Source organism: Rhinoderma darwinii, chromosome 2, assembly GCF_050947455.1.
Source record: "Rhinoderma darwinii isolate aRhiDar2 chromosome 2, aRhiDar2.hap1, whole genome shotgun sequence".
In the NCBI taxonomy this organism is placed as follows: domain Eukaryota; kingdom Metazoa; phylum Chordata; class Amphibia; order Anura; family Rhinodermatidae; genus Rhinoderma; species Rhinoderma darwinii.
In genome coordinates, this window is record NC_134688.1 from 30682337 (window position 1) to 30709758 (window position 27422).

The 27422-nt window shown below is 42.2% G+C and overlaps 1 protein-coding gene across 1 annotated transcript in view; it reads left to right on the top strand.

Moving 5' to 3' along the window:
- Positions 1-27422, top strand: part of ARHGAP42 (Rho GTPase activating protein 42) — a 275028-nt gene that overhangs the window by 60104 nt on the left and 187502 nt on the right. The window lies entirely within an intron of this gene.

The following is a 27422-nucleotide window of genomic DNA, read 5'->3' on the forward strand; positions in this document are numbered from 1 at the left end:
CGTATAAGTGGTAATTGAATTGTGGCAAAGTGGTGTTTGGCTGCGTGGCTTGTACAGGTGAAGCACATGGCTTTAATGCATTTCACCCGTAAAAACCGCTCAACCAAAGATGAACCACAATTTGCGGTAAAACCATGTGCCAAGAACCGCACAGAACACTACTATTACCTGTACGGGCAGCCTAAAAATAACCCTAGGGAGATCAACTGTGGCAATTCCTGAATCGAGATAGTAATTATATTACCTGCGCAAAACTAAGAAAATTCTTAAAGCATGACCTGTTGGGGGAGCTTGAGGACTGGGGTTCTAGGCAACTGTTGCAATCTGAAAGAATGATTCAAAAAATGAAAAAAATACAACGGGGCTGTGTGGCACTATCTACTAGGGGGGCTGTATGGCACTATTTACAAGGGTGAGGGCTGTGTGGCGCTATCTACGGGGGGCTGTGTGGCACTATCTACTAAGGGGGCCTGTGTGGCACTATATACAAGGGAGGGGGCGTGTGGCACTATATACACGGGAGGGGGGGCTGTCTGGCACTATATACAAAGGAGGTGGGCTGTGCAGCACTATATATAAGGGGGGGCCTGTGTGGCACTATTTACAAGGGGGGCTGTGTGGCACTATATACAACAGAGGGGCTGTGTGGCACTTTATACAAGGGGGAACTGTTTGGCACTATATACGAGGGGGGCTGTGTGGCCCTATATACAAGGGGGAGGACTTTGGCTCTATCTAAAGGAGGGCTGTGTGTAATCACATATATAGTCTGCAGAGCTCCTGTGTATAACTGCCATCTACCACTATATAGCATAGTCGACCTTGCTATTATTTCCACCCAAAAATTAAGTACATTAAAAAATAGTGTAGTACCGTGTTAGCCAGAAACAATATGCAATGTTAAATACTTTTGTGTCAAAAAAGACAAAAGTATAGAAGGTATGATACCTTTATTGGCTAACCATAAAAGTTCTATATGCGGCTTTCAGAGCACAGAGGCCCCTTCTTCAGGCAAGTTTACAAATAAATGACTTAGAAAAAAAGCACAACATTTAAGATGTTACACAACGACAATTAGTACATGAGGTGATACATCATTAAGATAAGCCGGGGCAATAAAACTGAGGTTATAGGGGTGATGACTTAGGAGTTGAGGCATCTGGAGTCAGTCTGATGGGGATGTGACGTGTGTCCATGTAGTGGCTCATAAATCCAGGTGTTAGATTGAGGCCTTGTGTCAATGACTGGAATTTTATCATCATCTTGAATTCCCACATTTTTCTTTCTCTGCTGTTTTTAAAATGACCCTTCAGTATTAGGACCTTTAAATCTCTCAGACAAAAAAATACTACACCCTACTTAATGAAGACCCCACCAAACAATACACAGAGGAACTTGTCCATATCATCAATAGTTGATTGTCCAGACAATGTACTGGACCTTATACCGGACAATCCCAGAATAGGTACATTCTATTTGTTACCTAAAATACATAATGAAGGCAATCCAGGGAGACCAATCATTTTGGGTGTTGGGACTTTAACTGAGAATATTTCTGGCTGGGTGGAAAATCTTCTACGGCCCTTGGTGAGGTGCACACCCAGTTATGCCCAGGACACCACAGACGTCCTCTGCAAACTCTCAGCCCTAGGTCCACTACCAGAGGGAACAATATTGGCAACTATTGACGTGGAGTCTGTGTATTCTAACATCCCCCATGAGGATGGCATAGCCACATGCCAAGTAAAAGTACCTACAATGGAGAAACAAAACAAAATTTACAATCCAGTATGAATCTTCACAGACATACAATAAAACAGGAGGTGGATACACTTCTCTGGACCAGACCGCAGTTTGGCAGATTTAAAGGTCCTAATACTGAAGGGTCATTTTAAAAACAACAGAGAAAGAAAAAATTGGGAATTCAAGCTGATCACCAAAAAATGGAAACCTTACGGAGCAGAGACAAATGGAAACAATTTTCAACGGCAAGCATTACCATTGAAAACAGTGGTAATGCAAACGGAAAGCTATGATTTCAGTTCATGGGCTCCCCTGACAGAAAGGTCTGACGGAACCCATCAATGGAACCCCGATGCTGATGTGAACAGGCCCTAATTCAGCATATGGGGCCCCCACTGCTAACTTTGCCCATGGCCACACGATGTCTAAAACCGGCCCTGCACCTTACCTCACTGCACATGTGCGGTGTACTGTCCTCAGCTTCATATGCTCGTGCGCCTGATGCCGCTACTGGACTGATCTCAGTAACTGGTAAGTTATTTTACTAACGATTGCCTAACCGGCTGGTTTTGACATGTGCAGGTAGGGAACACTAAACTCCAGCGAGATGCTGATGCCATAGTGGCTCCAAACCTAGTAAAAGGTTCCCTTTAGGGATAGCGGCGTGGCTACTGTTTTGTAAATTAGTTGATTCCATTGGAAAGGCAGCCATCACTCATATCCAGCATGCTATAAAACTGTCTAGGGTTGTGGGGGATAAAAAAGTATTTTTAGGATATCCTTACGTCTGACTGGGTCTGCTCACTGTGTATTTGTATAACGTTTCCAGCCAGAAATGCAGAGACTACATTTATCTGTGGATATTCAATATATGTGGATATCTCTAGAGAAAACGTAACACTAAAGGAATTTTTGCTACTGTACTTAAACTTTTTCATTTACTTCCCTACTAACATTTACCAAGCTGTTTCACATAAAAAGATCTATCTATCTATCTATCTATCTATCTATCTATCTATCTATCTATCTATCTATCTATCTATCTATCTATCTATCTATCTATCTATCATCTATCATCTATCTATCTATGCGTCCCCCCCCCCCGCCCTCTCTCTCTCTCTCTCTCTCTCACACTCTCTCTCTTTCTCTCTCATACTAGAATAAGTTGTGTTTTATTCTGGAAATATCCAAATAGTTGTTCTCCAGAAGGAAGAAAAATGTCTTTAAATTATCATTTACAGTTAATTGAGGGGGTCTCCCATTCAGGTCCCTCAAATATTAGCTAGAGCAGAGAGTGGTTACAAAGAGTGTCTCTTGCTCTGGAGGACCTGTCCTGTCCTTTCTTTAGAAGGACAGCCATGGATTCCATTGGGAACTATGTAATGCTTCATTTCCCCTGTGGTGGCGCTGCAGGGAAACTGAACTCACAGATTACAGCTGATTGCTAAAGGTCACATCATTAGGACACCCTGTGATCAAATTATTATGAAGGAGTCTTCTAACAAAAAGGGATTGTTCAAGGGGACAATCTCTTTAAGAAGAAATGCTCTTTGGATATGATAAATCCTGAAACATATGAATTGCCTGAGGTTGTAATGCTAAATGCTATTTATATAATTCGGGATGCAATGGGACCTACTCTGCTCTAACGAACATTTAGTTGTTTCTTGATTAAAAAAATTCTACAAATAATACAGTAGTAATCATTGAGAATTGCATTAGTTTCCCTGATACACATCTGTAGTATAAGGACTCATGCAAACGGCCGTATTACGAATCTGTATTATACGGATCCATGAAACGGCACATGTAGAAATCTATCCACCCAAATTCTGGAATGTTCCATTGCAGGCCATATTACAGAGGTCAAAGCTGCTAGAAAAAAATACAGTGCTATATGGAGGCAACTTACAGCGGCACATGGAGGGCCTATTACTCTATATTATGTATGGCTTGGTCATAAGGTCTCACCCAATTCGCTCCCTTTATGAACAGAATATCCGAGGGGAAATCACTTTCTTAAATGATCACTAACTTTTCATCAAATTTTGAATAACTCAATAGTACAAGCGAATATGAGAAACATTGTAATATATCTTATCAGAGGAAAAAAAAGGCCTCTTTCTCCACGTATTAGGCCCCTGCCCAAGTAGGACATTGGGCGTCATATAGAGGGTTCTTTTAGCCAGACCAGAGCTACATTTTCTGCAGGGGCAATATACAGCCTGACCCAGCTGATATCTTTGGGGTTTAGGGAAGCCAAACCTGTGGAGATCAGCTGATTGCCGGGCCGGCTCTTACCTAAAAATGGGTCAACCCCTTTAATATAACTTGTGACTGGAGTTTATATCGACTCCCCGTTGAGCAAATCAAATCGTTCACCTCTCTCTTTGCATTTGATTGTAACTTTTCTCAAGCGAGTGCATTTTATCCATTTCTCGGCATGTGTTAACTCGCTGGTGTATTTGAGACATTCCTTTATTGTTTTCTTGTTGCTATTAACAAACATTGCAATGTCTTCGAGCTTAGTGAGGGCAAACACAACAAGCAGAATTGAATTGCGCCATTACAGACCCCTTTTCCATTCAACAAATAAAACCCATTTTCTTTGCATGTTACGCCACAAAGAATTGATTGTCGCCAGTCGTAACACAACTACGGATGATCAGTCGTGAAGCAATTCCAGCGTCTTTCCCCGGAACGTTTCCTTCCAGTCATTCATTCAACTTGTGGAGTCTTGTTTTAACCGTTTTAATACAAGGCTTAATTTTTTTTGTAAATCGTTGAGTCGTTTTTGTAAGTTTTTGAATTGTTTATTATTACGTCTCTCCGAAATGCTCATTTCTCTTCACTTCTGTGTAAACACTGGGTGATAAAAGTGTTTTTACAGGCCTGTATTTGCACAAGCTGACTCCAGTTCATGTGAATCGTCTGCTGTTGACCCCAGAAAATGAAAGTTTTGTCTTGTATGTAATTTCCAATTTATCCATAAAGAAGGACAATAATGCTTTAATGTAATGTTTAATAAACACGACGTTATCTGCAGATCATCTCACCATAACACGACACATGTTCATTCTCCCACGTTTAGGTTTAAGAAAAGTTTATGCGCTTCCTAACTTATTTTGAACGTTGGCAAGTACAGAGGAATAAGACGCGCTGCTTTTTTTCCCATGACCCTTAGACTCGCTCTGTTCCAAGGACTTAATGTTTGGAAATGCCTTGATAACAGCTTCCATTTTTCAAATTCTCTTCCTAACAAAACCCAGTGTGACAGAAATTGGATCCGAACCCCACCCCCCCCTAAAAAGATTTCCTGGCAAAGTTACTGTCATGGGGCCACAGTGTCATAATGATAACCGTCCGGGTCTTCACACATCATAATATTGCTACTGTCTAAAATGTATCTGAGTTTTAATATCAGCCTTATCAATTCTATGTGCCGCGAATAGTCTGTGAAATAACTCTCGGAGCAATTACTCCAAATTTCATTACATTTCTGGATGCCGGGCTGGGCGCACAGAGCGGCGTGTGGTTATATATTAAAACAAAGCCAATTATTATTTACTTTAAGATTATTTGCCAGATGAGGAAGCTTCACAATAGGAATTCTGCATTGATTATGGAAACCCGGTGTACTGATAATAAGTCAAATGTACTTTAAAGAGGAGCTGTCACCTCTCCTGACATGTCTGTTTTATTAAATAATTGTTTCCCCCAGGAAATAACAATTCTGGAACATTTTATCTTAGATTTCTATGTTGTTGCGTTCCTCTGTTATTCCTTCTAGAAATTTCTGAATAAATTGAAAGCTGGGTGTTACCAGTTGGGGGTGTGTCCTTACACAGACTGACAATGTCCAATCAGTGCTGCAGACTGAGATTGTGTAGGGACACGCCCCTTTGATAAGGGGAATGGTAACACCCAGTTGTCAATTTATTTATACATTTCTAGGAGGATTAACAGAGGTTTGAGACAACACAGAGTTCTGAGATAATATGTTTCAGTATTACCATTTTCATGGGGAATACAAGTATTTACTAAAATAGTCATGTCAGGAGAGGTGACAAGTCCTCTTTAAATAAGAACATGAAAAAGATGCCCATAAAGGGAAAAAAAGTATTCGATTTTAAAAGGGTTTTCCGGGCTCGACTGTTCCTGTATATTTCATTCACTTATATGTAGAGCGGTTACGCATACACAGCCAGCTCTCTCCCTAGAATGAGGACCTGGGACCCCTTGTTTTTGCAATTGACGGAGGTCACAGCGGTCTAAACCCCACTCATGATAAAGCGCTTTATGTCATATCTAATTGGTAGCCTGTAAAATTGATTCAGTGAAAAAGCTTTTAAAAGCTCCTACTATTCAGTTCCCAGAACCAGTTTGTGGGGCTGAATTTGGGGACTGTCATCAAGCTGAAAAGGACATTTGGGAGGAGGATCTGAGCTAAACAGCATTGCAGAGAGAAGATCTCAGCAGTCCTGATTGGATAAGAGCAGGCGACTCAAATACTGCTAAAGTCTATGTACACTTTTCAAATTGTTGTTATGTTTTTTTAAATAAAAATGTATCAGTGTGATTGGTACAACTTTCTAAATAGTTTTTGTTAAAAATTATTTTAACTTTTTGAGATACAGCTGCTTTGTATCCTGTGTCAAGACCCGCAGGACCTGCTGACACTGAACCCGTCAGTCCCGCAGTCCACTGACCTGACGGATTGAGGTCTTAGCGCACGATACAGCTGCTCTCTATAAGGGTATGTTCACACGGCCTATTTACGGACGTAATTCGGGCGTTTTTGCCCCCAATTACGTCCGAAAATAGCGCCTCAATAGCGCTGACAAACATCTGCCCATTGAAAGCAATGGGCAGACGTTTGTCTGTTCACACGAGGCATAATTTACACGCCGCTGTCAAATGACGGCGCGTAAATGGACGCCCGCGTCAAAGAAGTGACCTGTCACTTCTTTGGCCGTAATTGGAGCCGTTATTCATTGACTCCAATGAATAGCAGCGCTAATTACGGCCGTAATTGACGCGGCGTTCAAGCGCCTGCACATGCCGGTACGGCTGAAATTACGGGGATGTTTTCAGGCTGAAACATCCCCGTAATTTCAGCCGTAACGGACGCCCTCGTGTGAACATACCCTAAGGGATACAAAGCAGCTGTATCTCAAAAAGTTAAAATAATTTTTAATAAAACGTATTTAGAAAGTTGCATCAAACACACTGATAGACATTTTTATTAACCCCCCCCCATTTTAAAGGTGTACATATCCTTTAAGAATACTACTCCAAAATATCCTTTTCAGCTGGATTATTATAATAATGATAATGATGATACAAAGTATAGTTAGGCTGGGTTCACACGAGCACATTAACGTCCGTAATGGACGGACGTATTTCGGCCGGAAGTCCCGGACCGAACTCAGCGCAGGGAGCCGGGCTCCTAGCATCATAGTTATGTACGATGCTAGGAGTCCCTGCCTCTCCGTGGAACTACTGTCCCGTACTGAAAACATGATTACAGTACGGGACAGTTGTCCTGCAGAGAGGCAGGGACTCCTAGCATCGTACATCACTATGATGCTAGGAGCCCGGCTCCCTGCACTGAGTTCGGTCCGGGACTTCCGGCCGAAATACGTCCGTCCATTACGGACGTTAATGTGCTCGTGTGAACCCAGCCTTAGTGTAAAAAAAAAAAAAATAGCAGATATTTATATTCCTTGCTTTATGCATTATTTTATACTAAAAAAAAGACTGGCAGGCTGTGACAACCCCTTCACTTTGCCTCGCTAAATAATTATATGACCCTTTTTCAGGGCCTGAACCAAATGAGGGCATATATTAAGTTATATTAAAAAAATGGTCTATTTTTGTCTTGTTTTTTTTTCTTAGAAACAACGCCCCTCTTGCCTTAAATGTAGATGTGCTGCAATATCAGAAGTAGCCTGTGAACAAAAGTGGCACTGTTTCCTAGAAAACAATCCTGGACAAAACGCTTCTAACTTGATGTTGTAGAAAAGAAGACTCAAATCAACAGCCAGTTTATCCTGCTGCCTTAGGGTCAGTGCCAATTTGCAGGTCTATGCAATAGGTGACTGTGTTCGCCATGTATCTGGGGCCATAAGGCCAAACATGGACCATTGCCAATTCTCTGAATTCATACAGCTGGGGAGATCTACCTGGCTTAGTGTTCTCCCTTCTCCATTTGGGTTCCATGAACACGATCATAATTGCGGATCAATGTATGGATCCATTCTATTGTCCACGGACACCTTCCCATATATCTACAGGAAGGTGTCCGGGCCATAGAAAGCATCCGCAAAAAATAGGACACGTTCTAAATGTTTATTTTTTTACGGACCGTGCTCCCATACTTTAAAATGGGGAGCATGGCCCGCAAATGTGGGTGACAATCCGGGTCCGTCAGTGCCCGTAATTACATCTTTGGTCGTGTGCAGGGGGCCTAACTCCTGAGTGCGGGGGAAGTGAATAACAGCCCCTCTGGGCTCTACAAAAGTTACAGTGTGTGGTTGCTGCTGGGGGATGGGGAGATGGTACGCATTCATTGCATTAGGTCCTACAGGGCGAATCCGCCCTTGTGTATGAAAGGAGCATGGGAATATCATATCCTGCTGCTCTGCATGTTTAGACGTTACTTCTCTTGTCGGAGATGTAAAACTTTACTGACCTTGTAAGCGACTATATCTGCGTTAATCCGTGTGCATATTCCGCATCCTCATTTACCATTTATAACATTTAAAGTTCTTGGTTTATAAGCTTAATGGGATAACTGGCTCCATGTTCACAATCTGCCATGTGGGTAGAGCTGTCCCTGCGTGCCATGTTCTGCTTGAAAGCCAATTGAGTGTAGTAAGTGAAGCAGCTGGTGGAGACGAGAGGGGGTGATGCTGCGGAGAACGCCACGTGGCCCTGGATTTAGGTTTAGGATATTTTATATGCAGGCAGTGGAAATATTTCGGGTCTGATCCATTTCCTATTTCAAATGTCCATTATTTGTGAAGGAAAAGGTTGATGTTTGAAATAAAGTTGCACTGAAATCCCTTATGACGATAGAATACAACGGGGTTTCCATTTCTGTGTGACGCTACGATCGTCCGTTTCAGATTTGTCCTTTATTTCTTACATGTAGTCCATTGCCCCAATCATGTCATCATCATCATCATCTATCCAAAGCAGGTATGGGGGTCTCATTGCCAGTTTGCATTGACTGCCACAGTGCCCCAAAACGGTGTCAGACACAGTGCCCCCAAGACATTGTTAAAACAGTGCCCCCAAAACAGTGTCCGTCATAGAACCCCAAAAACAGTATCAGCCACAGTGCTCCAAAACAGTGGCAGTCATAGAGCACTCATTAGGGTATGTTCACACGTAGTCAACAAAAACGTCTGAAAATCCAGAGCTGTTTTCAAGGGAAAACAGACCCTGCTTTTCAGACGTTTTTTTACCAACTCGCATTTTTCGCGGCGTTTTCGCGGCGTTTTTTACGTCCGTTTTTGGAGCTGTTTTCATTGGAGTCTATGAGAAAACAGCTCCAAAAACGTCCAAAGAAGTGTCCTGCACTTCTTTTGACGAGGCTGTATTTTTACGCGTCGTCGTTTGACAGCTGTCAAACGACGACGCGTAAATAACAGGTCGTCTGCACACTACGTCGGCAAACCCATTCAAATGAATGGGCAGATGTTTGCCGACGTATTGGAGCCGTATTTTCAGACGTAAAACGAGGCATAATACGCCTCGTATACGTCTGAAATTTGGCCGTGTGAACATACCCTTAGGGTATGTTCACACGGCCAAATTTCAGACGTATACGAGGCGTATTATGCCTCGTTTTACGTCTGAAAATATGGCTACAATACGTCGGCAAACATCTGCCCATTCATTTGAATGGGTTTGCCGACGTACTGTGCAGACGACCTGTTATTTACGAGTCGTCGTTTGACAGCTGTCAAACGACAACCCGTAAATTTACTGCCTCGGCAAAGAAGTGCAGGGCACTTCTTTGCCACGTAATTTGAGCCGTTCTTCATTAAAATCAATGAAGCACGGCTCAAGGTTTACGAGCGTCTCAGACGCCTCGTAAATTACGAGGAGGAGCTTTTACGTGTGAAACGAGGCAGCTGTTAACAGTCTGTCTTTTCACACGTAACTGCCTCTCAGCGTGTGAACATACCCTAACAGTGTCAGACACAGTGCCCAAAAACCATGTGAGGCACAGTGTCTCCAAAACAGTGTCAGTAACAGTGCCCCCAAAACAGTGTCGGACATAAAGCCACCAAAACTGTGTGAGGCACAGTTCCCTTGAAACAGTGTCAGCTGTAGGGCCCCCAAAACAGTGTAATGAACAGCTCCCCACAACAGTGACAGCCACAGTGCTATAAGAAACAGTGACAGCCACAGGGCCCCCAAAACAATGTCAGCCATAGAGCCCCAAAAACAGTGTCAGATACAGTGCCCATGAAACAGTGTTAGCCACAGTGCCCCCAAAACAGTGTCAGCCATAGAGCCTACAAAACAGTGTCAGCCATAGAGCCCCCAAAACAGTGTCAGATACAGTGCCAGCCAGAGTGCCCCCAAAACAGTGTCAGCCAGTGAGCTCCCAAAACAGTGTAAAGCACAGCTCCCCGCAACAGTGAGAGCCATAGTGTCCACAGCAGTAGCTGCAGCGCCCTTCCATGAGTGCCAATCACAGAGCCCATCCCATGCTTCTATCTCTATATATCAGACTGGGACGGTTGCTTAGCAGCAGTGTGAATCCGGCTCGGTGACACTTTCTCTACTTGAGTCTATGGAGATCTATGTGTCACCCATCACAGGCTTCAGCAGTTCCCGTACCAGACTAATTATACACAGGGGGGGACAGAAACTTCTATCATCAGCTACCACCGATACATAGACAGGTTCCTGTCACACAGGTAGAATGTAGAAAAATATAGTGCAGCCTCCCTGACTAAACTTTTGGCTTCTCAGCTTATTTAGGAGAATATAGAGAGAATGATAATCACAGTGCTCCCCCCCCCCCCTCTAGCATGCAGAAATAGTTTGGTCTTTAGCTGATCATGTGATGCTGTGCTACAGCATCATGGGATTAATAGCAAAGCAGAGAGGAAGAGAAAGCTAGAGGAATCTGAGAATTAACCCCTTAGTGACCAGCCCATTTTAGGCCCTAATGACCAAACTATATTATTCGTTTTTCTATAGTCGCATTCAAAGAGCTATAACTTTTTTTATTTTTTCGTCTACATAGCTGTATGAGGACTTGTTTTTTGCGGGATTAGTTGTACTTTTTAATAGCACCACTTTTGGGTACATATAATTTTTTTATTAACTTTTTTTGGGGGGAATATAAAAAAAAATTGAAATTCCGCCATTGCTCTATGCGTTTTTAAATTGACGCCGTTCACTATGCGACGTAAATAACATGTTACCTTTATTCTATGGGTCGGTACGATTACGGCGATACCACATATGTGGAGGTTTTTTTATGTTTTACGACTTTTGCACAATAAAAACACTTTTGAACTAAAATTATTTGTTTTTGCATCGTCGCTTTCCAAGAGCCGTAACTTTTTTATTTTTCCATCAATGTAGTGATTTTTTGGGCTTGTTTTCTGCGGCACATGACGTAGTTTTGATAGGTACTGTTTTGGGGTGCATGGGACTTATTGATTCATTTTTATTATGACTTTTTTGGGGGGCAATGGAAAAAAATTGCAATTTCGCCATTGTTTTTTGCGTTTATTTTTTACGGTGTTCACATTGCGGTTTAAATTACATATTAACTTTATTAATTGAGTCATTACAGTCGCGGCGAAACCATATATGTGTACTTTTATTTATTTTTTACACTTTTACTAAATAAAACCACTTTTTATTGAAAAAAATGTTTGTTTGTTTTTTACTGTAACTTTTATTATTAATCTTTATTTCACATTTATTATTTATTTCACTAGTCCCACTAGGGGACTTTACTGTGCGATCTTCAGATTGCTGCTATAATGCTTTGGTATACTTCGTATACCAGAGCATTATTGCCTGTCAGTGTAAATCTGACAGGCAATCTGTTAGGACGTGCCTCCGGCGCGTCCTAACAGGCATGTGTCCAGGGCAGACCTGGGGGCTTTTATCAAGCCCCCGGCTGCCATGACACCCTATCGGAGACCCGCGATTGCATTCGCGGGCCGCCGATGGGTGACAGAGGGAGCTCACTCCCTCTGTAAACAAAGTTAAATGCCGCGGTCGCTATTGGCGGCATTTAACGGGTTAAACTGCCGCGATCGAAGTAAACTTCGATCGCGGGCATTGGAGCAGGAGCTCAGCTGTCATTAGACAGCAGAGCCCCGGCTCCAGCCTGCACGGGAGACACGTGCAGGACTTAGACTAGGCTGACGTGAAAAGGCGTCAGCCTAGCCTAAGGCCCCTTAGTGACCGACGTGAAAAGGCGTATTGGTGGTCACTAAGGGGTTAAGATAGAGGCTTTTTCTAAGCACAGACAAGGCAGCAGTGGAAAAAGTGAGTGCAGTATATATAAAAGAAGTGTAGAGCGCGGTATACAGTCAGGTGGGGAATGCAGACATGGAAAGTTGTGTTTCCACTGGAGGTCTTCTTTAAGATTGGTGAATGTCTTTTTATCAAGGCCCTCGCAGTAATCTAAATGTCGCACGGTTTGGATTGTCTCAACCTATGGAAGTCTAGGAGGTCTTTGGCAATTCTTGGATATTTCTGTAACTTGGAAAATCCATCATTATGAGAGCGGATTATTGATTTGACATGTTGGTAAATTGTAGAACTATCTATGGACGTGTTGCTTATGTGTAACCACAAGGGAAAGAAGTATCTTCATTCACACTTTACAAGGGCCAATTGTACTAAATTCATGCTTACTCCCAAGGGTGCAAATCTGAGACGTCAATGCTGTGTCACACTGACAAAGTCCTAAACTATCAGCGCTTTAAAAAGATGATGGCTTAAAAATCGTTTAATCTGGAATTCATGCTAATCTGGCATATGACAAAAATATTTGAGTACAATCAAATTATAGACCAAAGAGTTGCAAACCGCAACCTTATCTCATAAACAAGTGTCTCACCACCCTCAAAAATACTTGAATGCCAGATTAGTAGGAAATTACCAAAAATACGGTTTTCTTTCCTCTTCCTCTTTGTAGCCTGATTTCTGTCCAGCACGGATTATAAATGTAAGATAGCAGAAGAGAGAGAGGGAGAGAGCCTCGTTTTAACATTGGATAAGTATCGGCATGGCTTTTATAAGCAGCCGGGAGCATCAGACAAGGGTCGGGTTTATGGGGTGGCACACTGGGCAATTGCCTAAAGACCCCATTTACTAGGGTGCCCTCAAGGTCGTAAACTCTAGCAGAAGAAAATGACTGAGGAATATTTATAGTTGTATGGTGGTATGGTTTGAAAATTGAATTGCAGTATAATGTGGGAACTATATTACAGTATTTGGTTGTCTTTAAATGAACACTAACTTTTTGAACAATTTATGCTAATCTAATAGTATACCTGATGAATATCAACCTTGTAATTTAATTCCTGTCAAAATTTTGTTTTTTGATCCTTGCAAATTCTGTGTGAAATTACTGCCACTAGGTGTCTTCCTGTAATCTGCTGTCAACCCCTTGTTCTCAAGAAAAGTCTGTCTCTAGTAACAGAGAAGAGTAGTTGGACTCCAGAGAGTGGGGGCATGTCTCTTCACTGCCTGCCAATATATATCTATGGGGAGGGGAGCAGGAGGAGGAGCAGAGAGGGAAGGAAACACAGATGCTGCACATAGAAGTCTATGAATAGGGAAGGGGGAGCACCAGCAAAGTGAGAGGGACAGACACTCTCTTTTTGCAGCTTCCTGGTAAGTGTTATATCTCACCCCAGTGCTGGATTAACATTTACCCTGCTCATTACTGCTGTATAATCTCCTCCATGCTGCTGCAGCTTCTATATATGTGATAGATAGAGATAGGAGAGAACGATTTTCCTCTTCTCTCTGTGCAGTTTCTAGAAGACATGATAACAGTTAGACTCCACCCAGTAGCTCAGAAACAACTGATAATTAGAGAGAGCGCCTGCAGAGGGGAAAACTGCTAAATAATGCAGAATACAAGCCATATAATGGCCAGAAGTAGTGTTAGTCCTCATGTACAAACATATGACAATTTATTCTGAAAAGTCACCTGAAAAGTTAGGTACGCTTTAAAGGAGTATTATTTGAAAATGGTATATTAATTTGCCCGTAAATATAGCGGAATGATGTGGGTTTAAATGACAAGATAAACTGTAGAAAAAATTGCAAACGAGGGGGGGTTTTACTATTTGATTAATTTTTTTTCACCGGCCCTGCATCAGACTGCACAGGGGACAACATGAGCGACGAGTACATTAAAACCGCTATACATTTTTTTGAATTTCCTATAATCTGGCCCCTATTTCCTATAATTTGGCTGGTCCTGAATATGCCCAAAAAAATATATAAAATTGACCGTAGTATTTATAATAAACTGCAATAAGTAACTTCACATTGTAACAATAAATGGGTTTTACTGCCCCAGTCTATTCTTAGAATTTAGGAAATTGGTGAAAAACTGTCAGGAAATCTTTCATTTTTGTCCCAGTTTTAAAAAGTAACATATGGTTGGAAACAAAGAGCATATGGAATATGACACCTAAGTCACGGTGAGTAATGCAAATGTTCTTCTTCCTTGTGATCGTTTGCTTTTATGTCCATGTGGATTTGCTCACGTATGCCCTAAGCATGTTAAGCTTCTGCTTAGCTTATTACACACCTCTCATTGGGGGTCTTCAACTTGAGGGGCAATTTGCAGATTTGAATGATAAATTACAATAAAAAAATGTTTTGTCCCCCCTCCCCTCCTCTCTGTTGTGGTGATTGCTACACCGTGTGCGTTTCTTTTAGATTATTTGTATCCGGGCATCTGGTCATATTCAGAGGAACGTTACCTAGGGAAGCAGTTTGCAGCAACTCAAGTTGATGATAACAATGACAAATTGCACCCTTTGGAAATCATGGCATTTCAATGTCTGGTTTCTGATCATCAAAGTGTAATATATTTTGGTTGAATGGATACGATGTTGGACATAACAACATCAGTTATTCCGTTTGACGTGTGATATGCAACGTCCGCAAATCAGTAGTAGACACAGATATTTGGTCCCAGATAAAACAAGATAACATAAACTTGGTTTAAGGCTGGCACTTATGGAGGCATCTATGGCAGACACTTGCAGTATGGGATATTCTGTGGCAAGGCACTTATAGGGGCACCGGTCACTGAGACACTTATTGGGGCACCGGTTGCTGAGAAATTTAAGAGGGCATGCCTAATGTTGGCTGGGAGCGTATGTGGCTTATTTTCACTGTTTGGCTAAAAAAAAAATGACATTGTGGGGGCACCACTTAAAAGATAGCTTAAAAATTGACTGCTATTTTTTTTTTTTACAGGGAGCTGAATTTTTTATTTTCAGACTTGCCCATTAATAGATTTATTTTACGATTTTCAGTGCATTTTAGAAAACAAAAGCTACTCATGGTTTCTTTGGGAAACAATGTGACACTGTGAAGCCTCAAAAAATGTTTTGGGTGTATTTCCCTTGTAGACGCTGAGCACTCACTTGGCACTATAAACTATTTCCATTGTGCTCGTTCTCTTATCTTGTAGTCACTAAGGATATTTTTTTAGTTATAACTTATTTTTGCTCAACATAAAATGCATTTATTTCAATCTTAGTTATTTTGCTTGTAAATTTAGGGAGGTCAACCTGGTAAGAAAAAAACATTTCTTCCCTTGCATCCTGTAGTCTACAGATGTGCTCTGAGTTTCTTTGGGTCTTGCCAGATTAGAGCACTTTGGAATATAAACTACATTTGGCTATTATTTATCTACCGACATCTGCTATTTAAGAGACATTTGTATGATGTAGGTCTTTGAAAATGTTATGTTTTTTCTTCAGACAGGTCCTTCTCCTTGTGAAAAATGCATTGTTTTCTTGCCAGCTGGCCTTGTTCAGAGTTCATTTTGTGAGTCCTTGGTGTACAGGCACACCTCAACCTTATAAAACCACTGTACCAGTAAATAATTTTCTTTGTGTTTCCTATAGTCAAATTTTCTTGCATTTTGTCCAATGCAATATTCACATACAGAGTTGCATTCAAAATGTTGCTTGTTTGCTGCAGAAGCTCATATGTCACCGCCATCCCCTGCTGGTTCAGTGCCTGTTGAGCATGTTATAATGTGGTATAGGGATGCACGATGCATCAAAACTACGATACTGTTTCAATACTGTGCATCCCCAAACGGTTCGATACCGTTGTTTCATGTATTTCGATACTAAGCTGTGCGGCCGCACATCTCAGTATAGTCATACATGAATGTATGGGAGCGGGGCTGCGGCTGTGTAATACAGTCACTGCCCCACTCCTGAGTCCTGACAAGTGCGCGCCGTCAGGATGATGCGATGTGACCAGCGCTGCACTAATTAGCGGCGGCACTGAAGACAGAACATGGCAGGCGCTGTGCAAAACACCCTCATGTTCTGTCTTCAGTGCCTGCTCCGCCGCTCATTAGTGCAGCACCAGCCGCATCTCCTCATTCTGACCGCACATGCACTTCCTGTCAGGAGCGGGGCTATGGCTGTGTTACACCTCTGATCTCCGCCCCTATTCCCCTGAATACTGCGATCAAAACTGACTGCAGCATTCAGGGGAAAATAAGAAGTGGGGATGCCCTGGGATCGTGTCACATGGAATTCCTGTGACGCGATCGAGGGCCATACCATATATGGCCAGAAAGCCCAGGGTCTATTGAAGGACCCCAGGGCTGTCTGACCATATTTCCTGTTGTTAGGGCATACTTAGGTATGTCCTAACAACTGCCTGTGTACTATCAGTACACAGGCTAATGTACTGGCATATATCTGATATATGCCAGTACATTAAACTTTAAAAATAAAGTAAAAACATAAAGTAATATTACATTTAAAAAAATACACATACACCTTTTTTTTACAATAAACATTAAAATAAGTGTCAATACATAAAACATACACATATTCAGTATTGGCGTGGCCATAATAACCTGCACGACATTTTTTTTTTCGTCATTTATGATGTGTACGCAGTAAAAAAATTAAATAAAAATGTATTTCAGTTATTAATGTGAGGCCCGAGGTGTGATGAATTTAACCTCCATGTGCTTCACATTAATAGTAATTAACCCCATCATGTACCTCACACAGTAACCCATTATCACTGAGAAACATGATGGGGTTCATTACTATTAATGTGAGACACATGGAGGTTAAATTCATCATCGCACCTCGCGCCTCACATCAGAAAATAGAAGAACTTTTATTTATTTTTTTTTATTACTATTGGCAAAGTATAGTTTTGGTAATGAAATCGCAATACTACACGAAGTATCGGTATCAAAGTCCAAATTCTGGTATCGTGACATCTCTACTGTGGTATATGAGTTGCGATGTAGTTATGACACCAGGCAATATAGAATAAGTTAGATAGAGCATCTGGTATTTTTGGTGACAAGAATGGACCTACAGAATGCAAAATTCTTGCCGTCAATATTAACGGAAACCCGGCTGGGACCCATTAATACAAATGTGAACACAGACTTATTGATCGACATATGTAGATGGGAAATTACATTCAAAGATGGAGACTACCATTATGTTAAGACCATCTGTATGTTAGGCTTGATATATAGTAAAATAGTTTGCTACCTGGTGGTCCTGAAATAATCACTACTAATCTCCTGATTATGGATGATAATCCGGTGTATTTACAATATAGTCCCAATATAGTCCCAATCTCAAATATCAGTCTTGTAGTTTGTAGATAACAAAGATGGCTGTTGCAATGGGCGGAGTCCTCCGTTTCTAGAAAACATCACTATGGACGCGCTTCAGTGGGAAATCCCAAGTATCTTCTAGAGTCCATTTATAGGTCAGTAGGGTTTTTAAAGTGTAACTAAAGTGACATAGTGACATGTCAGAAGTTTTGATTGGTGGGGGTCCGAGCACTGAGACCCCCACCAATTGCTCGTGTGAGCGTTCAGCCGTTTCGTGTCTGTTCGGCTTTTTCCGGAAATAAATGTATCAATAGAAAGTCTCAAAAGCCGAACAGAAACAAAGCGGCTGAGAGCTTCTTCCGCTTTGTTTTAGCGATTGGTGGAGGTCTCAGTGCTCGGACCCCCACCAATCAAAACTTCTGACATGTCACTATGCAAAAGCCTGTTCCTTGTTGTTCTGTATAATTACTGTGATTACAGAGAACTATAGCGGACGTGTTATGATTTAAATATATAGAAATATGGCTTCGTGTCTGGCTGACTTCTAGTTTTATATGGAATATTTAATATGTCGCTTTTACCCCCAAAAAATTATAATTTTATCATCCATCTGAAACCAGATGAAATTGAGTCCAGACTGCTGACTGTATTTAATGTGTAACTACATGTTTACATTGGGAGAAGATCAAAATGGGGATTAGTGATCTCGGTTAGATACAAAATTGGTTTTATTTTCTTCCAGATTTTGTTTAATATTGTGGCTTTCCCAATGATCACTTAGCGTCTACTTTACAATTTTATATTTTTTTAGCAGTGTGTTACATTATTTATCTAGACATTCAATGCTTTCTATGTGTTGGTGTTGTACGGCACTATTTATCACATCGTATCTTATGTAAGCAATTTATCTGGACGCTATAATATATATACACACCGGTATTTGTTTGACTGCTGTTTGCTCTTTTTATCTGTACGCAGTATATACTTTTTAGTTATGGCAGGGATCAGACAATTATCACCTACCCTGTGGATAGGTGATATTTGTCGATTCTGGTGCAATCCGCGATTATAAATTTCTCTTGACGGGTCTTCTCCCTTTAACAATTATTACAGGACCTTGTAGTATAAATTGCCTAAATATAATGTAATTTTATATAGCTGCTTTAAAAAAATATAATGGAGATTGTATATTTTGCTAATATAATTTCAGAAATGGAAAAGAAAGCAAAGAAAATAGGTTTTCAGTCTTTCAAGCTGATTCTTTTGCTGTTCCTACCAGTGCGGTCATTTCTATTAATTTCATCACCCGGGGGATAGCTGCAGGGTTTAGCAGATTGATATTACTGTACTTTAGATGTTTTCTTGCTTCTCTATTGCATGGACACTGCAGTAACCTTCTCTTCTTTAATTGTATTTGCAATTCCAGAAGAGATGAATTGGTAAAGGAAAGGTCAGTGTCTTAATGATAAAGCGAGACCACAAAAAAGATGCACAAATACAAGACATGTAGTGAAGGCGTAAAATAATCATGGATAAAAACAACTAAAAATAGAAAAAAAAAGTTAAAAAGAAAATAAAAGAATAATCATAGTGTAATGTTGGATTGTTTTCCTACCAGAGGACGCCCTTCATGATGTGTATAAAAGAAAGACACCCCATATTGTATCAGTTTGCCCGTAGTCTTACATCCTCTCGCTTTTTGGGTACCCTTCTTTATACAATGTCTAATTATCAGTCTACGACTTTCACCTGGCCTTTCGGAAAAAAACATCTTCCTATCTTTTTCTTTAACCAACATCTCTTACAATTCCTACAATTTATAGCATGTGATGGACATCTGCAACCAATTCTAAAAGTATAATTTCGGACCCATTTAATGGTGCCGATCTCTAGATATAAACTCTAGGTCACTTTGTGTCTTCTGTATAAATGATAAGCTCATTATGCAAGTTCTTGAAGACTGGGCAAGTCCCATGAGCGAGGTAACCAATAGCCATAGTAGTTTGCTACTGGCACCTAACTTTTTCGGCTGTTTACTAGTGGAAGTTCTTATTGCCGGGCTACTAAAAAAATCACACAAGCTCATGGAGTGGTCTAACTGGCTAAGCAGCCCAGGGCGGCACATTTTCAAAAAAATTAGCAACTATACTTGTTCATGTATTACTTGGTCGTTCACCAGAACGGGAGCCTCTCTTTGCAATGGTTCTCCGCTCCCCCTAATATGCTGTAGGGGCATTGCAAGTGGAAGAGCCTTCTCTATGACATCCATATGCCCTAATAGGCCACTGTCCATTTATAATACCAAATTTATCATGCAAAGGCCTCTGCTGAACTGTTCTTCCCCATGTAAAATCAGCCAGGGTTCTCAGGTGCCGTACCTGTGGCCATCATAAATCACATATTAAAGGGATTGTCTGTTATGAGTCCCTACTTGCCCTCCAAACCACAATGTCCTTCAAGCAACTAGAGGTACGTTGCCCTGACAAAGTCAACTCTATTCTGAATTTGTGACCCTAGCAATGACTTTACCCTAGTTAGTTGTCCATGATTCTTCTCGCCAAAACTGGTTAGGTTGGTTGATCAAAGAAACGGGCATAGTCAGGGCTGCCCCCAGCAGTTCCTGGGCCCCATACTGCACAGAAGTCTGGGCCCCCCCCTTATGGAGGTACGGAGTGGTTAAGAGGAAACAGAAGTTTGCTGGTGGGTCAGATGCAAGGTAGAATGAGCTTTTGCAGCAGGGAGGGCGGCAGGGGCTTTGTGAGAGGACAGAAAATACAGAAAGAGATGGGTTCTGTTTGAGGGAGAGTGGACAGAAGCATGTGGCATGGGATCTGTGAGGGAGAGCAAGGACATGGAAGACACAAGGTTGAAAGGGCTTTCTTAGGGGAGGAAGGGCACAGAAGGTGGAAGGGGTACTGCATGGGACGGGGTGGGCATAAAGTGGCAGGTGCTCTGTAGGAGCAGAGGTGCAGAAGGAGATTGGGGCTCTGTTATGGTAGAGGTGAAAAGCAGGTGGCAGGGGCACTCTGTGACGGGGTCAGGGACATGCAAGACAAAATATGGTATGTGCTCTGATAGGGGAGGGGGATACAGAAGGCAGTAAGGGTACTGGGAGGAAATGTGTCTGGGGGACCAGGTGGCAGGGGCACTGTGGGGGGCATGGGCATTGATGACAGAAGGAAGCAGGGACTCTGTTGGGGAAGCAGAACAAAGAAGATGGTAGGAGTAGTGTGGATGGTAGGGGACAGGGGGACAGAATGTGGTGGTGGTTCTGTGAGAGGCAGGGGGACAGAAGATGGCTAGGGTCTGTTGGGGTAAGGGACACATGGTGGCAGGGGCTCTTTGAGGTTGTGGAGGCACAGAAAGTGGCATTGGCTTTGTCATGGTAGGGAAGAGGTGCACAGAAGGTGGAAGGCATTCTGTGGAGGAAGGGTTATAGGGGCTATGTGGAATGGCAGAGGGGACACAAAGTGACAGACAGGCACAGTTTTCTTACCTGTCACTGCTGCATAGGCTGTCCTTGTGGCCTGGCTTCACTGGCACTGCTGCTGAGGGCTGGTGATGACATTAGAGGGCATTAAAGACTCCCGCTGCTGCGGCCCGCCACAAAGGGAGCTCCATGTCCTTCTAGAGATGCAACCGCACATCGCATCACTGTGAGGAGGAGAGGGGGCAGGAGGTGCCAAAAGGAGATGATATCGGACACTGGCTGTTTCTTACCGCCCCTTTTAATTACATTTGCATCCGGGCTCCATACGCAAGTACCACTAGTACTGCCCAGATGGCGGCCCTGGAATGGGTTGTAAGAGTCAGATGCCTGGGTCCTTGTAGGCAGGACGTCACCCAGGACATGATCTTCTGCTGCTCTACCCAAACTGCAATAGTTGCCTGAGGACTGGGTCAAGGTGATCATTTTCTCCAGAATGGATCTTCTACAGCTCCGCAATTGGTACAGGGAGGTGCACCCCGTGCCAGTCACGGCTGCTGTTGCACCAACGTATGAAATTGTAAGACCTGTTTAAATAACAGATATGGCTGCATATGAAGTTTACGGCTTTATTTTCCATCTCACAGAGTGTTATACAAACACAAATTTTGGCTGCATTTTAGTCGCATTCCAAATCTGCATCACAGCTTGACAACACAGGACTGGCAGATAACAGCGAGAGAGAGAGCAAATAATTTTTTATACCGTAAAATGCTCCTTTCTATAAACATATATAATTCTGTCTGGGTATTTTTCCTGCACACTTTGGGATGATATAATGTCCAGTGTGCGTCGGCGCTTATCTGTATATGAAGACCAGCTCTCTTATAATGACGGTGTTGCCGACATTCTTAAGTGTTCATTTCAGCATGGATTTAAGGGAGTTATGGTTTATTGGTAATTTCATAGGTTGAATTTCACGCTGGCTTCTCTTGGCTCGTACGAGCGATCTCAGGATATATTTTGGAATGTCCGTTAGATAAGTTATTAAAATCAATCACGTATCATTTGAACCAGATGTTGCTTTGGCACAAGGAAGAATCTTTTAGAGTTCTTTTCTATTTCCAGGAAAAGTTAATGTATAGTATAGTGTGTCTCAGGAATTATATTTCTATACTTTGAAAAATAAGGGTGAAGGAACATGAATAGGACTCTTCTAGAGAATGTCCTTAACTTTATATTACATATAATAATAATATAATAATATCACAAATTAATATCAAAGTGATGCTACGCATTTAAATAATCAAAATTGTCCTATGTAATGTATCTTTATGGTGGTTTTAATGGTTTTAACTTATGTTTCATTTTATTTTTTATCCTTTAGTGTAGGAAAAATATTTTCTACCTGGAAACCATCAACAAGCAGGATGATGGTTGCTTACAGATCTTAAAGGGGACCTATCAGCTTTCCTGACATGTCTGGTTTAGTATACAGTATACTAATAGTATTCCCTCATGAAAGAACAATGCTGGGGCATCTCTTTTTATAATTCTGTTTTGTCCTGTTATTGCACCTGGAAATATATGAATAAATTACCCTTGTCGTGAGGGCGTGTGTCTCTACACAGTCTGACAAAGTCCAATCAGTGCGGACAGTGTCAGACGGTGTAGGGATACAACCCATTGACAAGGGGAATGGTAACACCCAGTTTGTAATTTATTCATACATTTCCAGGAGGAACAATACAGTTTTAAGAAAAGACTATTCATTAAGAGATCCAGCAACAGCAACTTGTTGATAGGTTCCGAGCAACAATATGAACCCTTGTGTAAGAAAACAAAATATAAGTGGAAACGGCACAAAGGTCGTGCACTCCACCCATCTGTACAAGATTGTTTTTATTGAGTGCAGAATAAAGTTCAGTAACACCTATAAATGACTTTTGTAGGCCTAGGTGACTCACCTGTTGTGCAGATATAATGTTTAGTGTAGGGACCTATGTGAACGCGGTTGTCTTGTCATTGGGCCCTTATAATAGGGTCAGGATAGAGGAGGAGATGCTGAGCTAAGATAAATATAGTTGTCAGTCAAAAGCTGTTTAAATGCTGTGCACACTATCGCCCCCTGCTGACTAATGCACCTTATATGAACAGACAAAAGGAGGGGGAATAGAAGTGATGTCTGACCTCAGCACATTTCTAGCCCAGAAAATACTGCCCCCTATGGACCATAGGGTATGGATTTCTCCATGTCTTATTGGAGTCTATCTTTAAAGGGGTGTTCCCACACATTTTTTGACGCGGAAACTGCGATGGAAAACGCGCCGAAAAACGGCCGAAAATGCCTCCCACTGATTTCAATGGGAGATGGAGGCGTTTTTTTCCCGCGAGGGGAAAAACCGTCTCGCATGAAAAATAAGCGACATGCCCTATCTTCGGGCGTTTACATCTCTGACTTCCCATCGACATCAATGGGAGGCAGAGAAAGGGTATTTCGCAGCATTTTGTGCCCGCGGCGCTCAATATCCGCGGGCAAAAATTCCAAACTGAATTTTGAGGCAGATTTTCTGCCTGCAAAAAACTCCGGTTGAACCCAGCCTTAAGCATTCATGTCATATCCACAGACCATAAAATTAAAGAGGTTATGCGGAGACCAAAAATTATTAGCAGTGTAGTCCCTGCAGTATGTGAGTACACTCGCTAATATATATTCCGGTCCCCCGTCGCGCTGATTCTGAGATTCTCAAAGATGTTTATAGCGCTGCCGTGGGATCGGAAATCCAGTTGCGCAGTCTTCTTTGATGACAACATGACTCTTTGTCATTTGACCGATCCCGCTGTGCTCTATATACTCGCTGTACTACTGCTCCTGTTTGTACATAGAATACAGCGGGGCCGGTCACATGACGAAGAGTCATATTGTCATCAAAAAAGGCTGTGAAACTAGACTTCCGGTCCCCCGGCAGCGCAATAAAAATCGATAAAAATCTCAGAGTCAGTGCGACGGGGGACCGGAATGTATATTAGCGAGTGTATACACATACTGCAGGGACTACACTGATAATCATTTTTGGTCTCTGCATAACTCCTTTAAAACCTAATAGATATGGATCCCACTTCCTCAGAGCCTCACCTATTGGAAGAACTGATGTCTGGTGACCCCGTTGGCTGATTCCCGGCCGCTGTATACTCCATTGAGGTAACTGATCAGCCTTTTCGGTAAATCCCATAGACTTCAATGCAGAGGGCCACGTGCATGTGTGACCACTTCTCCATTGAACTAAAAAGAACATGCAGGGTCTGATAATCACAGGGGACACCGAAACCGAATTCACCTGATAGGTGAGGATACCAAAGGCGACACCCGCACCTATCAGGCAGTTATGGCATAAATGGTTAAGATGGAAATATCCCTTTAATGTTCTTAAAGAGAACCTGTCCCTTTTTTATTTGTATAGATGACAAACTTTCTTTCCCCAGGACTTTTATGTACAACTGTTTTCTGTGTAACCAAAAATCTCAGAAATGATTTCATTAAATGGGAAGTCTTATACATTACGTCTAATTTTCAAGTGCGTTCTCAGTATCTAATTAATTTAATCAATGACAATTTAGCTCAGCAGGTCTCAACCGGCTGTAGACAGCTTGGCGAATAAATGACCTTTAAATAAAGCCCAATGAATTTGGGTACCAGCATGAATGTGACCGACCTGTATATTGCCCAAATCTTCTCATCGGGAATGTTGATGGGAATTACAATGGTTGTCTGGTTTCAGCAATTAAATGTATAAAAAAGTTTTACAATTTCCCAATATACTTTCTGCATCAATTTCTCATGGTCTTCCAGATCTCTGCTTGCTGTCATTCAAAATGTATCTTTATTGTTTACTTTAGGGGATTATAATCTGTCCTGGTCATGTGAGGGGAAAAAAAGGTGTACGGCTCCTTACAAGACACAGCTCTGATAACTGTACAGTAACGAGCCATGCACCTGTGTCCATCACATGACCATGAACACATGTGTAACCACTGGAAGTAAATAATGAATGACAGCAAGCAGATATATTGATGCAGAAAGTATATTTCAAAATTGTGTAACTTTTCGTTAGATAGAGAATAAAATCTATTTGCGAAATCCGAAATAAGTTTTTTCATTTATCCACTCTGTATGCCCTTCTATACTTAAAGAGAATCCGTCACCTCTTCTCACATGTGTGGTTTAGTAAATACCTGCATTCCCCGTAAAATAAAAATTCTGGAGCATCTTTTCTTAGAACTCTGCGTTGTGCCGTTCCCCTGTTATTCCACCTAGAAATGTATGAATACATTGACCACTGGGTGTTACCATTCTCCTTGTCAAAGGGGCGTGTCTCTACAGTCTGTCAGCCCTGATTGGACATTGACAGTTTGTGTAGGGACACACCCCTAACTGATAACACCCAGTTGTCAATTTATTTATTAATTCATAGGAGGAATAAATGAGGAACAGTACAACGTTATAAAAACAGATGCTCTAGAATTGTCATTTCATGGGAAATACAAGTACTTACTAAAACAGACATTTCAGGAGAAGTGACAGGTCCCCTTTAAGACATAATATAACATATTAATAAAAATAAATTTGGACATTGTTAAACCTCTATCATGGGCACCAGGGTTTTTCACAGGTGCATATCCCATTAGAGTAAGGTCAGGTTCAGACGTGGTGATATTGCTGCAGATTTTCGTGTCAATTCCATACAAAAAATCAGCGACAATTTATAGGTATTACAGTTCACGTGGATGGAATTTTTTTCTTTTGCGAAAATGTGGTGGATTGTCACTGCGGATCTCACAATTTTCAAAACTGGAGTAAGTAGAGTCGTGTAATACCTGTTACTCTCTACCGAGCTTCTGTGACCCATTTGAACCAACACTAGGAGACCGGGTTTGGATTTAATGGCCACAGCAGCCATTTTATTAGATAATATTTCCAACATAAATTACCAAAAACACCGAAAATAAAACACAACCCTATCAGGGTCATGATATTCAAACGTAATTATGACATAGAAAGTCCTTGAAGTCACCCACAATTTTTTTGCGGCCATCTGCCCACACCACTTTTCTTACCCCCAGCCGTGACCCGGCTCGGAGGCACTGAGCACACCTGCTGATAACCTGTACCAAGAAAACCAACCTTCTAAGGGATAGCACCCTAAGGCCTCATGCACACGACCGTGTTTTTGCGGCCGCAATTCGGCTGCAATTCCGCCGAAAATCCACGGGAGAATTGCGGCCCCATTCTTTTCTATGGGGCCGTGGACACGACCGTAGTTTTTGCGGTCCGTGCACGGCCCGGGAGCCCGGACCGCAGAAAGAACAGGCATGTCTTATTACGGCCCGGTTCTGCGGTCCGGGCTCATTGAAAACAATGGCCGCGGCCATGTGCATGTGCGGGCGGCCTGCGGCTGACAGTCCGCTGACAGTCCGCAGCCGGCCGACCCGAAAATCACGGCCGTGCACACGGCTACGGTCGTGTGCATGAGGCCTAAGAAGTCTCCCAGTATCCAGCCGTACATCTGAGAGCCACACCCTCCAATGTTTTGGGGTGAATGCACACCCGCGCTGCATCGGCTCCACCACTTTTAATGACCAACCTCAAGGACTCCCCCTGCAGCTGCCATGACGGACAAAAACAAAACAATACAACATTCACATGAACGAAGCAACCCCCACTTTAGCAAACAGCAGTAACCTACAATCAGAACAGCAAAGAAATAACAATCAATAAGAGGCGGTGGGAACGATGTTGTCGTGATCCTCAGCTGGGGCAGAATATGGAGGAAAACGGCAGGAAGAATGCCACTGCTACTGACCCCTCCCCTTACCAGGCTGCTCCTCTCCACCCATCTAACCCCCCATAGGCGGTGCCCTCCCTCCTATCTCGGTCATGGAGGCCTCCCCCCAGCGCCTTTCAGCCTACACTACGGCCTATTCTAGGGTCAAATCTGAGGCAAATCTGTAGCAAAATCGACACATGCAGATTTTACAGCGGATCCACCACAGGTTTGCAGTGAAATCCTCGGCAGAAAAAGTCTGCTACCCTAATGTGGACCCTAATAGAACAATTATCAGAGCGAGCCATGCACCTGTGTGATCATCACATGACCAATAAACCGATATACAATGAAGGGTCCCATTCACTGACAGCAAGCAGAGATCTGAATCCCTTAACAACCGCCCACATGTGTTTTTATGGCAGCCGTTAAGGAGCACAGGAAATACTGCTGCCTCTATTGGTCCCGGCGATCATGTGATCACATTATCAGGGCGTTTCCTTCCCTTGTAACTGAGGCCGCTATGACCCGTTACCAGCGCTTCAGTGATATACGACGCGGTCCAGTA